Source organism: Moschus berezovskii, chromosome 13 (assembly GCF_049115385.1).
Source record: "Moschus berezovskii isolate FMDL1 chromosome 13, NW_MosBer_1.0, whole genome shotgun sequence".
Classification (NCBI taxonomy): domain Eukaryota; kingdom Metazoa; phylum Chordata; class Mammalia; order Artiodactyla; family Moschidae; genus Moschus; species Moschus berezovskii.
Genome location: NC_142472.1, coordinates 45,843,814 through 45,860,877, shown reverse-complemented (window position 1 = coordinate 45,860,877; position 17,064 = coordinate 45,843,814).

The following is a 17,064-nucleotide window of genomic DNA, read 5'->3' as shown; positions in this document are numbered from 1 at the left end:
TAGGGCTTTTGCACATTTTGCCTCTGCATTTTTTGGTCAATCACTTGTCTCTCACCCTTTCCTCCCAGGGACCACTGCTGATTCCACTGGAAAAATCTAAAGTTTGGGGACACTCTCCCATGTAGCAGTTAGAACATTCAGACCTTGAGAACAACAGGGGGACTTTGCACTCTTTGGCTTCATAGCCCCTTCATATACTGGTCTAATCTAACTGCACCTTGTTTTCACTTCTTCTCAATGTCCAGGGCTCCACTAAATAGATATTTTTATTCTAACCACTCTCACCATTTTCTCATTGGTTATGAACTGAATATTTACATTCTCCCAAAATTCAGAATTCATATGTTGAAATCCCATTTTTTCATTTTATAAAATTAATGTAATGAAGTACATTTCTGTGGAGAACAGTTTGTTAAATTATTCTTTTCCTTGTTCTTACTCTTAAATGGAGAATTACTAGACTTTTGTGTATGAAGTTTGTTATATATTTCTAAATTTGTTTTTAGAAAAATATTTACAAGTTGCACTTAAAACTCTAAGATTAACATTTTAAAATTGATTGGTAGTTTGCTATTTGAAATGATTTTTTCTATAGTTTCTCATTTTAATTTCTGTAATTATAAATAAGAAATTTTAATAAACTTTTTTTGGGGCATACTTTTATTAAAAGTTTAATTGCAATTACATTGAACTTAAAAATGAGTTTAAAATACTTGACATGTTTATTATAACACCCATTTTTTTAAGTTCTCAATTATCAAAGATTACGCTCTTATCCTTGTGTCTACACAGATGTGACTAGTGTGTACAATGCATATTTTTTATCCATGAACACGATCCCATTCTACTTCTGGAAATTACTCAGGATATCTTACATAAATACTTCCAACAAGAATGAAATAAATTATGTTAAAAGTAGGAACTGTAAGATCTATTTTTGCATTCTAAAGAATTGTTTGTATGATGCTTCACATGTCTTTATGAACATTTTTAAACAGGCAGCATAAGTAGAATCATTAAAGATTCAGGTCCTATGTTATATGGGTGAATTTTAAACCCACCCCTACTATTCAAAGTTCATAATTTGTAGCAAAATGTTTAAATTCCCTAAGACTTTTTTTTTTCCCGATGACTCAGCAGTAAAGAATCCACCTGCAATCCAGGAGATACCAGAGACTGAGGGTTCGATCCCTGGGTTGGGAAGATCCCCTGGAGGAGGGCATGGCAACTCACTCCAGCATTCCTGCCTAGAAAATCCCATGGACAGAGAATCCTGGTGGGCTGAAGTTAGTCCACGGGGTCACAAAGTGTCAGAGAGGACTGAAGCGACTAAGTATGCAGCACACCAGACTTTTTCTGATTTGTTACATGAGATAATAAAAGTCATAAGACTGTAATTAAGACACCTTAAGTCTTGCAAAGGAAATTAAATGAAACAAATAGTGTAAAATGTTAAGAGAATGAACAATCAATAGAGTTTGTCTATTAACATTATTATTGGTTTATTTCTCTAAATATTTCCTTTTGTCTCTGCATTTTCTTTTCTTTTTAACTTTTTAATTTTTTTTTAAATCTTTTCTTTCAGATACCATCACTCACTCACATTTGGCAATTACAAAGCTGTGTACCCCTTGAAGTGAAGTTAAGCTAATTCCAGATATGTTTTTACTTCCTGATTCAGTCACAGGCTGTGCTTTGGAGAAAACAAATACAATAAAGACATTTTCTGGATCAGGATTATAATTTATATATTTTTTTTCTGAAAATACATAGATGAAGCTATAAGGAACATGATTTTAAATATCCAGAAGATTGAAGAATACTAGTTTTCAGAGAAGACCTATGTATCTCTGTGGCTGGGGCCAGAATTTTGTTGTCGTTCTTGTTTTGATTGCTGCAGCACAGCAACAGGTTTCTTAAAACTGTTTCCTAGGTATGAGGACAATGGAAAAAACAATATAAGTAATTCTAAAAGAACCATGCAACACGTAGTTCAAATACTTAGTTCCTGGCTGATATAACTTAATTCAGAGTACTTTTGTCCTGTTTTCCATGCAGTTTCCAACATTTTTTGGTTGAAATTATTTCTAGATATTTTGTATGTATTTTTTAAGTGCCAGTGAGACTCGAATGCATAAAGGGATTCTCTTGCCCTTGAGAAACTCACAATCTAGTAGAGAAGTTGAAACCGTTACGAGGTCATCCCAACACAATGCCTTCAGTTCAGTTCAGTCGCTCAGTCGTGTCCGACTCCTTGCAACCCATGAATCACAGCACGCCAGGCCTCCCTGTCCATCACCAACTCCCAGAGTTCACTTCACCCAAACTCATATGCATCAAGTCAGTGATGCCATCCAGCCATCTCATCCTCTGTCGTCCCCTTCTCCTCCTGTCCCCAGTCCCTCCCAGCATCAGAGTCTTTTCCATTGAGTCAGCTCTTCGCATGAGGTGGCCAAAGTATTGGAGTTTCAGCTTTAGCATCAGACCTTCCAATGAATAGCCAGGACTGATCTCCTTTAGGATGGACTGGTTGGATCTCCTTGCAGTCCAAGGGACTCTCAAGAGTTTTCTCCAACACCACAGTTCAAAAGCATCAATTCTTTGACACTCAGCTTTCTTCACAGTCCAACTCTCACATCCATACATGACCACTGGAAAACCATAGCCTTGACTAGACAGACCTTTGTTGGCAAAGTAATGTCTCTGCTTTTAAATATGCTGTCTAGGTTGGTCATAACTTTCCTTCCAAGGAGTAAGCGTCTTTTAATTTCATGGCTGCAATCAGCATCTACAGAGATTTTGGAGCCCCCAAAAATAAAGTCTGACACTGTTTCCACACACAATGCCTTAAAAGCTGTGAAAGTTAATAACTCTGTATGTCGTTCACAAAGTAGGGAACAGCTTCTACCCTGTGGTGCAAATGATAAGATTTCACAAAGGAGGCAATAACTGAGCTAGTTTTTCAAAGATGAGTAAGAGCCTTTTAGGGAGAGAAAAAAGTAGTCCTTTTGGAATATTTCAATCTTCTTGAAAAATACTCATTATATTTTCCTTGGGATATATAAGAATTACATATAGTCTGTGATATGACACAGATAATAGAAAATTTGACATGCGTTGAAAATAAACAAGCTTAAGGTGTATAGTTTAGTTACATGTAATCAAAACAAACCTAATAAAAAATTTCAAGTGGATATAATTTTTAGATCTTTGATATTAGCTAATATTTTTTAAACTTTTTATTGAAAGAAAATATTCATATAGAAATATGCATATATCATTCTACAATGTGATAAATTTTCAGTAACAGTACACCTGCATAACCAGCATTCAGATCAAGAAACAGAAAATTGTCAACATTTCTTAAACACATCAGGAATGCTTCTCATTATTTCTTGAAGTCACTATGCAATTCCCCAAAGATACTGTTATCCAGGATTCTAACAGTTTGGTTCATATTTATTTTTTCACTTGATATAAAGGAAATCAGACAAGAGTATACATATATACATATATATATATATATATATATATATATAGTGTGTGTGGTTTCTTTAGCTCAGCACTTGGTTTGAAATTGATACATATTATTAAGTATAGCAAATGAATGATTTATTCTCATTGTTGTATAGTATTTCACTCTATAATTTATTAATCATTTCTGTTTTCAATGGGGATTTATGTAGTTTTAAGCTTGGGGCTGTTATGAATACTTCTCCTATAAACATTTAGTACTTTCTTTTTTAGTTGACATATGAATATGTTTCTGTTGAAAATATATTTAGTTGTGACTTACCACATGATGTGGCATGCATATGGTTACAATAACTTGACCTTGTGCTTCAGGTTTAAGCTTGATTTGTGGAAATTATATAGTTGGAGCTTGGGCAAAAGGTGGCCAAGCGATCTTTACTGGTGGATATTTAACTCTGCAACTCTCATTTTCGAGCTAAATGAAGTAACTACCAAGGGACTTCTTAACCTACACAAAACTAGTCTTTTAAATGGTCTATTTTACAAAATGCAACCTATAATATCAAATGGACTCCAAATGGGATAAACTAAATCTCTTCCTGCTCAGTCCACCACTACACCAAAAACATGCTACTTACGGACACAATAATATAATACCAGATATTTAATTGTAAAAGACATTGTGATAAATGACTTGGACACAAAACAGCAAGTAATGTGTCTTAAAAAAAATGAATAAGGTGAAAACAAGTGTGGAAATATAGGAGGTAGTGAATAATACCCAGAGGTGGGAGGACCCACTAACCAGTTTCTTAATACATTTATATAAACTTTGTCAGGAAGTGTATAAAATGCTTATGGAAAGCATGCCATGGAAGCTGAGAGTGACAATCTAAGTGAGAGAATTTCATCATAGTCTATGGGAGAAGAAATCTTGGGTTTAGAGTAAGAAGGTTGTGACCTTTAAAAATATTTCCAAGAGTAAATTTGAAATTCAGTTTCAAAACATAATCCTCATTCTTGGTGGGTAGATTACTTCAAAAACATGAAGCTAAAGGAGGAGACTGAGGTAAGTGGCATGCTGAACATAAGAAAATAATACCAGTTCAGTCACTCGTTCATTTCTGACTCTTTGCAACCCCACGGATTGCAACACACCAGCCTTCGCTGTCCATCACTGACCACTGGAACTTCCTCACACTCATATCCATTGAGTCAGTGATGCCATCCAACCATCTCATCCTCTGTCGTCTCCTCCTCCTGCCTTCAATCTTGACCAGCATCAGGGTCTTTCCTAATTAGTCAGTTATTTACATAAGGTGGCCAAAGTATTGGAGGTTCAGGTTCAGCATCAGTCCTTCCAATGAATATTCAGGATTGATTTCCTTTAAGATGGACTAGTTGGATCTCCTTGCAGTCCAAAGGACTCTCAGGAGTCTTCTCCAATACCACAGTTCAAAAGCATCAATTCTTCAGCGTTCAGCTTTCTTTATGGTCCAACCTTAGCATTCATACATGACTATTGGAAAACCATAGCTTTGACTAGATGGACCTTTGTTGGCAAAGTAATATCTCTGCTTTTTAATATGCTGTCTATTTTGGGCATAACCTTTCTTCCAAGAAGCAAGTGTCTTTAAATTACCTGGTTGCAGTTAACATTTGCAGTGATTTTAGATTCCCCCCAAAATAAAGCCTTTCACTGTTTTCATTGTTTGACATATATTTTCCATGAAGTGATGGGAACTAATGCCATGATCTTAGTTTTTTTATGTTGAGTTTTAAGCCAGCTTTATCCCTCTCCTATTTCACTTTCATCAAGAGGCTCTTCAGTTACTCTTCACTTTCTGCCATAAGGGTGGTGTCATCTGCATAATCTGAGGTTATTGATATTTCTCCCAGCAATCTTGATTCCAGCTTATGCTTCATCCAGCCCAGCAATTCACATGAATTCTGCTGTGTATTCTTGCCATCTCTTCTTAATATCTTAATATCTTCTGCTTCTGTTAGGTCCATACCATTTCTGTCCTTTATTGTGGTAATTTTTGTATGAAATGTTCCCTTGGTATGTCTAATTTTCTTGAAGAGATCTCTAGCCTTTCCCATTCTATTGTTTTCCTCTATTTCTTTGCATTGATCACTTAGGGAGGCTTTCTTATCTCTCCTTGCTATTCTTTGGAACTGTACATTCAGATGGGTAGATCTTTCCTTTTCTCCTTTTCCTTTTGCTTCTCTTCTTTTCTCAGCTATTTGTAAGGCCTCCTCATACAACCATTTTGCCATTATTGTATTTCTTTTTCTTGGGGATGGTTGGTCATTGCCTCCTATATAATGCCACGAACCTCTGTCGATAGTTCTTCAGACCACTTATTAATATGACAATAATATTAAATGGAATAAATTAATGAATTCTCTGCGGTCTTCTTTTAAGTATATGAAGTCAGCATTTCGAGGCCACCTATTATCAAGGTAAACTGAATGGAGGTTGAACAGAAATGTAAAGGTGATATGGAAGCTGAATGAATTACATGCCATAGTAATAAGGTAAGAAAATGAACTTTAATAAACACCAATTATTATATTAATAAGGAAATTAATCAAATATGGGAAACATAATTGGAAAATGATGATTGAGTCTGATTGACTATATTACATGGGGGATAAAGCAAAGAATAGAAGATTTTTATATATTTAGTACTAGAATCTTATCCTGAATGACTGCTATCAAGAAGATAAGATAGAAAAATGACAGTTACCAAGCACCAAATGTTGATTTTTTGGATATTTCAGGGTTTTTAACTGGTGGTCTAGCATGTACTGACACACGTCAAAACTACACAGAACATAAGAAACAATGGTGAATCATTGTCTAGAGAGCCCGCCCCAATATTTGATATATTCCTGACTATGCCACGGGGAGTCGGACACGACTGAGCGACTGAACTGAACTGAACTGACTATGTTGCGATAAACATGTCCACTGAGGCTAATTAGTCAAAAAGTAAATAATGGTTATAAGGCCATGAGTGCATCTCAAAGAATCTAAGGACAAGGAAAAATACTTAGTAATTCTTTGTGTTTAATAATATACTAGAACCAGGGCCTGGAAAAGTTGCAGTGTTATCTCTGAATCTGTCAACACTATCTACATTTACAACTAATTATTTTCTCACTCTCTGTAGAACAGCTTTCTTTTTCTGTCTGGTCCTTGTGGTGAAACATATCACTGTGGGATGCTCTTATTATCCACATTACAGGATCATACAGCCCAGGAGAGATGGAGCACATTTTTTGCAGTACTGACTTGAATTACCAGGAAGGGGATCTGTATAAATAAATGTGATGCAGCTGCCCAGTTCTGGGCCATCCTATTGCAGCCAGGGGTGAAGCAACAGATGAGCCCAGCATGGTGCCAGCCCAAAGGACAAACATTTTCAGAGGGATGACTGTTCTGAAATACCGACAGTGACCTACATTTCTCATTGTGGATATCATGAATATATAAAAAGAGGTCATATTTGGCTTTGGTGGTTTTTTTTTTCTTCTTTTTTTTTTTAGTGACTGGTGTATTTCTCCTGGTCAGACATTTTTAGTACCTGAGCTATTGATATATTTTTTTTTAATTTTATGAGTTAAATTTATTTAGGCTCAGAGGAGACCACTATTAATGTTCTTTTATTCTCAAACTACACTATTTGACAAAGAAGAGTTAGAGGAATATAGTTTAAACCCTATCTCTTCCACTTACCAGTTTTTATCCTTGGGCTATGCCTTTTCCCTCATAAGGCACACTTCCTCATCTATAAAATGGAAATAATAGTTACAAAATATTTATTTGGTTATTAAACTTTTATTTTATGTGGAAGTATAAGTGAAGAGGAACTAAAAAGCCTCTTGATGAAAGTGAAAGAGGAGAGTGAAAAGGTTGGCTTGAAGCTCAACATTCAGAAAACTAAGATCATCATGGCATATGGTCCCATCACTTCATGGGAAATAGATGGGGAAACAGTGTCAGATTTTATTTTGGGGGGCTCCAAAATCACTGCGGATGCTGATTGCACACATGAAATTAAAAGACGCTTATTCCTTGGAAGGAAAGTTATGACCAACCTAGATAGCATATTAAAAAGCAGAGACATTACATTGCCAACAAAGGTCCATCTAGTCAAGGCTACGGTTTTTCTAGTGGTCATGTATGGATGTGAGAGTTGGACTGTGAAGAAAGCTGAGTGTCAAAGAATTGATGCTTTTGAACTGTGGTGCTGGAGAAGACTCTTGAGAGTCCCTTGGACTGCAAGGAGATCCAACCAGTCCATTCTAAAGGAGATCAGCCCTGGCTGTTCATTGGAAGGACTGATGCTAAAGCTGAAACTCCAATACTTTGGCCACCTCATGTGACGAGTTGACTCACTGGAAAAGACTCTTATGCTGGGAAAGGTTGGGGGCGGGAGGAGAAGGGGACGACAGAGAATGAGATGGCTGGATGGCATCACCGACTCAATGGACATGAGTTTGAGTGAACTCTGGGAGTTGGTGATGGACAGGGAGGCCTGGCGTGCTGTGATTCATGGGTTCGCAAAGAGTCGGACATGACTGAGTGACTGAACTGAACTGGACTGATAGCCAATTAATAACATTGTGATAGTTTCCAGTGGACAGCAAAGAGACTCAGCCACACACAAATATATATTCATTCTCCCCTAAACTCCCCTTCCATCCAGGCTGCCACATAACAGTGAGCAGAACTCCAACTTCACTTCCTTGTTGGTTACCCATTTTAAATATTGCAGTGTGTGCCAGTCTCTCCCAAACTCCCCAACTGTCATTATCCCTATCAAACAAATGTTCATTCTTTAAATTGTTGTGGTTCACTCACTTGGTTGTGTCCAATTCTTTGTGAACTCATGGACTGCAGCACTCCAGGCTTCCCTGTCCTTCACCATCTCCTGGTGTTGACTCAAATTCATGTCCATTGAGTTGGTGATGTCATCCAAGCATCTCATCCTCTGTCATACCTTTCTGCTCCTACCTTCAGTATTTCCCAACATCAGGGTCTTTTCTAATAAGTCAACTTTTTACATCAGGTGTTCAAAGTTCTGGAAATTTAGCTTTAGCATCACTCCTTCCAATGAATATTCAGGATTGATTTCCTTTAGGATTGACTAGTTGGGTCTCCTCGCAGTCCAAGTGATTCTCAAGTCTTCTCCAATACCATAGTTCAAAAGTACCAATTCTTCAGGCTCAACTATCTTTTTAGTCCAATTGTCATTTCCATACATGACTACTGGAAAAATTATACCTTTGACTAGATGGACCTTTGTCAGCAAAGTAATGTTTCTGCTTTTTAATATACAGTCTAGGTTAGTCATGGCTTTCTTACAAAGGGCAGGTTTAATTTCAAGGCTGGTGTCATCATCTGCAGTAATTTTGGAGTCCAAAACTATAAAGTCTGTCACCGTTTCCATTTGTGAGTCTATTTCTGTTTTGTACATAAGCTTATATCTTTCATGTCTTTTTAAGCTCCACACATAAGGAATGTCATACATTGTTTCTGCTTCTCTGATTTACTTCACTCAATATGACAATCTCTAGATCCACTCATGCTATTGAAAAAAATATAAAAGTATATGTCCCTATAGGGACATATCAGTTCAGTTCAGTACAGTTCAGTCGCTCAGTTGAGTCTGAATTTTTGTGAACCCATGGACTTCAGCATGCCAGGCCTCCATGTCCATCACCAACTCCTGGAGTTTACTCAAACCCATGGCCATTGATTAGGTGATGCCATCCAAGCATCTCATCCTCTGTCATCCCCTTCTCCTCCATCATTCAATCTTTCCCAGCATCAGAGTCTTTTCAAATGACTCAGTTTTTTGTATCAGGTGGCCAAAGTATTGGAGTTTCACCTTCTGCATCAGTCCTTCCAATTAATATTCAGGACTTATTTCCTTTAGGATGGACTGGTTGGATCTCCTTGCAGTCCAAGGGACCCTCAAGAGTTTTCTCCAACACCACAGTTCAAAAGCATCGATTCTTTGGCCCTCATCTTTTTTATAGTTCAACTCTCACATCCATAAATGACTACTGGAAAAACCATGGCATTGACTAGATGGATCTTTGTTGGCAAAGTAATGTTTCTGCTTCTAATATGCTATCTAGGTTGGTCATTACTTCCAAGGAGTAATCTCCTTTTAATTTTATGGCTGTAGGCACCATCTGCAGTGATTTTGGAGCCCCCCAAAATAAAGTCAGCCACTGTTTCACCATCTATTTGCATGAAGTGGTGGGACCAGATGCCATATTCTGAATGTTGAGCTTTAAGCCAGCTTTATATTTCACCTCTTTCACTTTCATCAAGAGGCTTTTTAGTTGTTCTTCATTTTCTGCCATAAGGGTGGTATCATTTGCATATCTGAGCTTATTGATATTTCTCCCAGCAATCTTGATTCAAGCTTGTGCTTCATTGAACCCAACATTTCTCATGATGTTCTCTGCGTGTAAGTTAAGTAAGCAGGGTGACAATATACAGCCTTGACGTACTTCTTTCCCTATTTGGAACCAGTCTGTTGTTCCATGTCCAGTTCTAACTGTTGCTTCCTGACCTGCAAACAGATTTCTCAAGAGCCAGGTCAGGTGGTCTGGTATTCCCATCACTTTCAGAATTTTCTACAATTTATTGTGATCCATACAGTCAAAGGCTTTGGAATAGTCAATAAAGCAGAAGTAGATGGTTTTCTCAAAGTCATTTGCTTTCACAATAATACAGCGGAAGTTGCCAATTTGATCTCTGGTTCCTCTGCCTTTTAAAGTCCAACCTGAACATCTGGAAGTTCACATTTCACCTACTGTTGAAGCCTGGCTTGGAGAATTTTGGGTATTACTTTGCTACCATGTGAGATGAGTGCAATTGTGTGGTAGTTTGAGCATTCTTTGGCATTGTCTTTTTGGGGATTGCAATGAAAACTGACCTTTTCCAGTCCTGTGGCCACTGCCGAACTTTTCAAATTTGTTGGCATATTGAGCGCAGCACTTTCATAGCATTATCTTTCAGGATTTGAAATAGCTCAACTGGAGTTCCATCACCTCCACTAGCTTTGTTCTTAGTGATGCTCTGTAAGGCCCACTTGACTTCACATTCCAGGATGTCTGGCTCTAGGTCAGTGATCACACCATCCTGATTATCTGGGTCGTGAAGATCTTTCTTGTACAGTTCTTCTGTGTATTCTTGCCACCTCTTCATAATATCTTCTGATTCTGTTAGATCCATAACATCTCTGTTCTTTATTGAACTCGTCTTTGCATCTTTGCATGAATGTTCCCTTGGTATCTCTAATTTTCCTGGAGAGATCTCTAGTCCTTCCCATTCTATTGATTTCCTCTATTTCTTTTCACTGATTGCTGAGGAAGGCTTTCTTATTTCTCCCTCCTATTCTTTGGAACTCTGCATTCAAATGGGTATATCTTTCCTTTTCTCTCTTTTCTTTTGGCTTCTCTTCTTTTCACAAATATTTGTAAGCCCTCTTCAGACAGCCTTTTTGTTTTTTTTATCTCTTTTCCATGGAGATGTCCTTGATCCTTGTCTCCTGTACAATATTTGAACCTCTGTCCATAGTTCGCCAGTCACTCTATCAGATCTAGTCCCTTAAATCTATTTCTCACTTCCACTGTATAATCGTAAGGGAACTGATTTAGGTCATACCTGAATGGTCTAGTGTTTTTCCCTACTTTCTTCAATTTCAGTCTGAATTTGGCAATAAGGAGTTTATGATCTGAACCACAGTCAGCTCCCAGTCTTGTTTTTGCTGACTATATAAATCTTCTCCATCTTTGGCTACAAAAAATTTAATCAATCTGATTTTAGTATTGACCATTTGATGATGTCTATGTGTACAGTCTTCTCTTATTTTTTTGGAAAAGGGTGTTTGCTATGACCAGTGACTGGCCATAAAGTCATGTATAAACACTCAAAGTACCTCTATCTGTAATAGCCCCAAACTGGAAAGAGAACAAAGGCTCATCAACAAGTGACAGTATTATGTCTGCACTGTGGAATACTGTCTAGAAGTAAGTACACATTACAAAATGGATGAATCTAAGTACATTCATGCTGCATGAAAGTCAATGCTATAGTGCCTTTACAAGAATGCATGTTATTGTGTTTGAAATGTGCACAGTTCTAGGAAATGTAAATTAGCACATAGTGATGAAAAACTCATCAGAATTTGCCTGGGGAAAGAGAAAAGGAGATGGAAGGGAGAGAAATTATAAAGGTATATTTGAAAATTTTTGCTGGTGACAAATATGTTCATTGATCTTGATTGTCATGTTGCTTTCATGGATAAGCATGTATGCCAAAACAAACTGTAAACTTTCATTTTGTACATGTTACTGTGTAACACTTATACTCTAGTAAAACTGTTTAAAAAATAATAAGTATCTCATAACATTTTGGTGATGAAACATATTTCAGAGAGCTCTTAATATACTGCCTACCATATAGCAAGCATGCTCTTAGTACTGTATTATTCTTTTTTTATTTAATCCCATGGTACTGGCAAATAATTTATTTTTTTAAATTTCTTTTAATTTTTATTTTATTTTCTATTTATTTTAATTGGAGGATAATTACTTTACATTATTGTAATGGTTTTGAAGTACATTGACATGGATCTGCCCCGGGTGTACATGTGTTCCCCATCTTGAACCCCCCTCCTAACTCCCTATCCCATCCCAACTCTCTGGTTCATCCCAGAACACCAGCCCCGAGCATCCTGCATCATGCATCGAACCTGGACTGGAGATTCGTTTCACATATGATAATAGACATGTTTCAATGCCATTCTCCAAAATCATCCCACCTTCACCCTCTCCCAGAGTACAAAAGACTGTTCGATACATCTGTGTCTCTTTTGCTGTCTCATATATAGGGTTATCATTGTCACCTTTCTAAATTCCATATATATGCATTCGTGTACTATATTGGTGTTTTCCTTTCTGGCTTACTTCATTCTGTATAATCGGCTCCAATTTCATCCACCTCATTAGAACTGATTCAAATGTATTCTTTTTAATTGCTGAGTAATACTCCATTGTGTATATGTACCACAGATTTCTTATCCATTCATCTGCTGATGGACATCTAGGTTACTTCCATGTCCTGGCTATTACAAACAGTGCTGCGATGAACATTGGAGTACATGTGTCTCTTGCAATTCTGGTTTCCTTGGTGTGTATGCCCAGGTCGTATGCCAGTTCTATTTCCAGTTTTTTAACGAATCTCCACACTGTTCTCCATAGTGGCTGTACTAGTTTGCATTCCCACCAACAGTGTAAGAGGGTTCCCTTTTCTCCACATCCTCTCCAGCATTTATTGCTTGTAGACTTTTGGATAGCAGCCATTCTGGCTGGCTTGAAATGGTACCTCATTGTGGTTTCGATTTGCATTTCTCTGATTATGAGTGATGTTGAGCATCTTTTCATGTGTTTGTTAGCCATCTTTATGTCTTCTTTGGAGAAATGTCTGTTTAGTTCTTTGGCCTGTTTTTTTATTGGGTCTTTTATTTTTCTGGAATTGAGCTGCAGGATTTGCTTGTATACTTTTGAGATTAATCCTTTATCAGTTGCTTCATTTGCTATTATTTTCTCCCATTCTGAAGGCTGTCTTTTCACCTTGCTTAGTTTCCTTTGCTGTGCAGAAGCTTTTAATTGTAATTAAGTCCCATGTGTTTATTTTTGCTTTTATTTCCAATATTATGGGAGGTGGGTCATGGAGGATCCTGCTGTGGTCTATGTAAGGGAGTGTTTTGTCTATGTTCTCCTCTAGCAGTTTTATAGTTTCAGGTCTTACATTTAGATCTTTAATCCATTTTGAGTTTATTTTTGTGTATGGTGTTAGGGAGTGTTCTAGTTTCATTCTTTCACGAGTGGTTGACCAGTTTTCCCAGCACCACTTGATAAAGAGATTGTCTTTTCTCCAGTGAATATTCTTGCCCCTTTTGTCAAAGATAGGGTGTCCATAGGTGCATGGATTTATCTCTGGGCTTTCTATTTTGTTCCATTGATCTATATTTTTGTCTTTATGCCAGTACCATACTGTCTTGATGACTGTGGCTTTGTAGTAGAGCCTGAAGTCTGGCAGGTTGATTCCCCCAGTTCCATTCCTCTTCCTCAAGTTTGCTTTGGCTATTTGAGGTTTTTTATATTTCCATATAAATTGTGAAATTATTTGTCCTAGCTCTGTGAAAAATACCGTTGGTAGCTTGATAGGGATTGCATTGAACCTATAAATTACTTTGGGTAATATATTCATTTTCACAATATTTATTCTTCCAATCCACGAACATGGTGTATTTCTCCATCTATTAGTGTCCTCTTTGATTACTTTCACTAGTGTTTTATAGTTTTCTATGTACAAGTCTTTTGTTTCCTTAGGTAGATATATTCCTAAGTATTTTATTCTTTTCGTTGCAATGGTGAATGGAATTGTTTCCTTACTTTCTCTCTTTTCTCATTTTTAGTGTACAGAAATGCAAGGGATTTCTGTGTGTTGATTTTTTTTATATCCTGCAACTTTACTGTATTTATTTATTAGCTCTAGTAATTTTCTGGTAGAGTCTTTAGTTTTTTCTGTGTAGGGGATCATGTCATCTGCAAACAGTGAGAGTTTTACTTCTTTTCCAATTTGGATTCCTTTTATGTCTTTTTCTGCTCTGATTGCTGTAGCCAAAACTTTCAAAACTATGTTGAATAGTAGTGGTGAGAGTGGGCACCCTTGTCTTGTTCCTGACTTTAGGGGAAACACTTTCAATTTTTCACCATTGAGGATAATGTTTGCTGTGGGTTTATCATATATAGCTTTTATTATGTTGAGGAATGTTCCTTCTATTCCCACCTTCTGGAGGGTTTTTATCATAAATGGATGTTGAACTTTGTCAAAGGCTTTCTCTGCACCTATTGAGATAATCATACTGTTTTTATTTTTCATTTTGTTAATGTGGTGTATTACGTTGATTGATTTGCAGATATTGAAGAATCCTTGCATCCTTGGGATAAAGCCCATTTGGACATGATGTATGATCTTTTTAATGTGTTGCTTGATTCTGATTCCTAGAATTTTGTTAGGGATTTTTGCATCTATGTTCATCAGTGATATTGGCCTGTAGTTTTCTTTTTGTGTGGCATCTTTGTCAGGTTTAGGTATTAGGGTGATGGTGGCCTCATAGAATGAGTTTGGAAGTTTACCTTCCTCTGCAATTTTCTGGAAGAGTTTGAGTAGGATAGGTGTTAGCTCTTCTCTAAACTTTTGGTAGAATTCAGCTGTGAATGTGGGCTTTTGTTTGCTGGAAGATTTCTGATTACAGTTTCAATTTCCGTGCTTGTGATGGGTCTGTTAAGATGTTCTATTTCTACCTGGTTCAGTTTTGGAAAGTTGTACTTTTCTAAGAATTTGTCCATTTCTTCCAAGTTGTCCATTTTATTGGCATGTAATTGCTGATAGTAGTCTCTTATGACCCTTTGTATTTCTGTGTTGTCTGTTGTGATCTTTCCCTTTTCATTTCTAATTTTATTGATTTGGTTTTTCTCCCTTTGTTTCTTGATGAGTCTTGCTAGTGGTTTGTCAATTTTATTTACCCTCTAAAAGAACCAGCTTTTGGCTTTGTTGATTTTTGCTATGGTCTCTTTTGTTTCTTTTGCATTTATTTCTGCCCTAATTTTTAAGATTTCTTTCCCTCTACTAACCCTGGGGTTCTTCATTTCTTCCTTTTCTAGTTGCTTTAAGTGTAGAGTTAGGTTATTTAGTTGACTTTTTTCTTATTTCTTGAGGTATGCCTGTATTGCTATGAACCTTCCCGTTAGCACTGCTTTTACAGTGTCCCACAGGTTTTGGGTTGTTGTGTTTTCATTTTCATTCATTTCTATGCATATTTTGATTTCTTTTTTGATTTCTTCTGTGATTTGTTGCTTATTCAACAGCGTGTTGTTCAGCCTCCATATGTTGGAATTTTTAATAGTTTTTCTCCTGTAGTTGAGATCTAGTCTTATTGCATTGTGCTCAGAAAAGATGCTTGGAATGATTTCAAGTTTTTTGAATTTACCAAGGCTAGATTTATGGCCCAGGATGTGATCTATCCTGGAGAAGTTCCGTGTGCACTTGAGAAGGTGAAATTCATTGTTTTGAGGTGAATTGTCCTATAGATATCTATTAGGCCTAACTGGTCTATGGTATCATTTAACGTTGTTTATCATTTAACTGTGTTTCCTTGTTAATTTTCTGTTTAGTTGATCTATCCATAGGTGTGAGTGGGGTATTAATGTCTCCCACTATTATTGTGTTATTGTTAATTTCCCCTTTCATACTTGTTAGCATTTGTCTTACATATTGCGGTGCACCTATGTTGGGTGCATATATATTTTCAATTGTAATATCTTCTTCTTGGATTGATCCTTTGATCATTATGTTGTGTCCTTCTTTGTCTCTTTTCACAGCCTTTGTTTTAGTCTATTTTATCTGATGCGAGTATTGCTACTCTTGCTTTATTTTAGTCTCTGTTTGCATGGAATATCTTTTTCCAGCTCTTCACTTTCAATCTGTATGTGTCCCTCGTTTTGAGGTGGTCTCTGTATTATTCTTATTACTTTAATTCTATTAGACAATTATATTAGTTTACCAATGGTTCTGTAGCAATTACCACAAACTTAGTGGTTAAAAACAACACAAATCCGTTATCCTTTATGAGGTTAGAAGTCAGATAGATTTCACTGAGTTCAAATCAAATGGTCAGCAGAACTTCATTCTCTCTGAGGGCATTAGGGAAGAATCTGTATCCCGGAATCTGGAATCCTTCAGCTTCTAGAGGTCAGCCACCTGCATCCCTTGACCCATGACCCTTTCCCCCAACATCAAAACCAGCAGTGCAATGTCCTTAAATTTCTTTCTCAGACTCTGACACTCCAGCCCTCCCTTTACAAGGACCCTTGTGTTTTAATCAGGTTCACCCTAGAAAAGTCAGAATACTCTGGCTCTAAGTTTCTTAACTTAATCACTTTTACTAAGTAAATTAGCATATTTGCATTTACAAGGATTAAGAGGAGAACACTTTGGGAAGCCATTATTCTGCTTGTTACAACAATATTGACCTTCCCGACAGTAAGTCCCTTTCTATAATACTTATTCTATGAAGATGCCATTTAGTTCTAAATCTACTCTTGGTCTACAAGTTTATAGCCTAATTGAAGAGAAGACAGTAACTGAAGAAAAATACTAATAATGCCAATTTTATGAAAAAAGTAATAGAATTATTGGTGCTGGCATTTGACTATTATGAAAATATTTCCTATACATATATTCATAAGAATATTTTGATATTATGTTGATACTTACAAAACAAGTTATAATGTGTTGCAAAAAATATTATTTTACCAGTGTTTCTCAGTTACAAGTTGTTCTTTATCATCTCCTGGTGTGTGGAATTAAATTACCAATGCCTTATATTGCTTAAAGCAGATCAAATTAGTTGATCAGGTACAAACAATAAAAAACTATTCTAGGCATATTGCAGATGCACATTTTTTTTACTTTACTTAATTCTGTTA